The 1384-nt window shown below is 40.5% G+C and overlaps 1 non-coding gene across 1 annotated transcript; it reads left to right on the top strand.

Moving 5' to 3' along the window:
* Positions 1-547: 547 nt before the first annotated feature.
* LOC112510580 lies at positions 548-654 on the top strand. The gene has a single exon (XR_003068958.1). It is a non-coding gene; the product is annotated as a small nucleolar RNA R71 (small nucleolar RNA).
* Positions 655-1384: the final 730 nt, after the last annotated feature.

The following is a 1384-nucleotide window of genomic DNA, read 5'->3' as shown; positions in this document are numbered from 1 at the left end:
CTGAAAACTTTGTTGGTGAGAGTTAGAAATGTTTCCATGATGCTATGATTGGACATTAGAAGTTCCTTGCTGCTTAGGTGGTCCAAGAAAAATTTGGGTGTTGTTTCCAACTTGCATTGTAATTGTTGGTGTAGGGATCAGATCCATTATGAACAAAGTTTATGGATTCAAAATTATGGGGACAATGTTCATACGAGTGTTCCCACCACAACACACACATTACACAGAGAGGACTGTTGGAAGAGGCGTATTAGCAGCTTGTTGTCCTCCCTGAATAGAAGTTAAATTTTTCAGCATGTTGGTCATGGAGGTAAGCTGAGTTGTTAATGCAGTGTATGCATCTACATCATGTATCCCAACAGTCTTTTTCTGTGATTGAGCACGTGGGTCGGCCCAATGCCCATTGTTTGCCGAAATCTTTTCTAGGATTTCATATCTTTCATTATAGGTCATAGCTGTAAAGGCTCCGCCCGCAGTCGCATCGAACATTTGTTTTGCCATGGGATTTAACCCATTGTAAAACGTCTCGAGTTGAATACAATACGGAATGTTATGGTGTGGGCATTTCCTCAACACCTCTTTGAACCTTTCCCACGCGTCAGGAACAACCTCATCGTCCATTTGTTTGAAAAGACAGATCTCATTTCTAGACTTAGCGTTCCTTGTTGGTGGGAAATATTTTCGCAAAATTTTTTCCGCCATGTTACTCCATGACGGCACAGAACCCGGAGTTAACGATTTAAACCATGTTTTTCCCGATTCCTTAACGAAAATGGAAATAAAGTGAGTCTTAGAGTGTCATTGGACACTCCCGGGATCAGGAAGGCATCAGTGATTTCTATAAAAGATTTTAAATGCGAATGTGGGTCCTCCAAAGGTAATCCGGAAAATTGGCCATTCGTTTGCAACATGTGAAACATTATCGGTTTTAGTTCGAAATGGAGAGCGATCATATGTGGTCTAACTATCCCGGAATTTAATTGCTCAAAATCCGGAATAGCATAATCCATGATCCTCCCATTTTTGGAATTTGCCAAATTAATAATGTTCGGAGTTTGTGCTCTTTGGTGCTCATTAGGTTCCGATTCTGTGTCCAAATTATTATCATTATTATTATTATGTGGGTGTCCTTGTTGAAAGTTCGAGAATGGTGGAATTGGTTCAAAACCCGGCGGTTGGTTTTCCAAATGCGGTATTTCCGGAATAATTGGGGGAGGTAACGCCATGTTTGGAGGGAGTAGAGCAAAAAATGCTCTTTGAGCCCTTCTCCTATGGTGAAACGTTCTCTCAATATCAGGATCAAATTCGAAAAATTCCCCGTGTTGTGACCGTGTCATACACCATTTTTAAAAATGATTCCAAAGGTACTAGAAAAATCAAATCT

Source organism: Cynara cardunculus (genome assembly GCF_001531365.2).
Source record: "Cynara cardunculus var. scolymus isolate 2C chromosome LG 3, CcrdV1, whole genome shotgun sequence".
Classification (NCBI taxonomy): Eukaryota; Viridiplantae; Streptophyta; class Magnoliopsida; order Asterales; family Asteraceae; genus Cynara; species Cynara cardunculus.
Note: the sequence above shows the minus strand (reverse complement) of the source record. Positions and strands in the feature narration are given on the sequence as shown.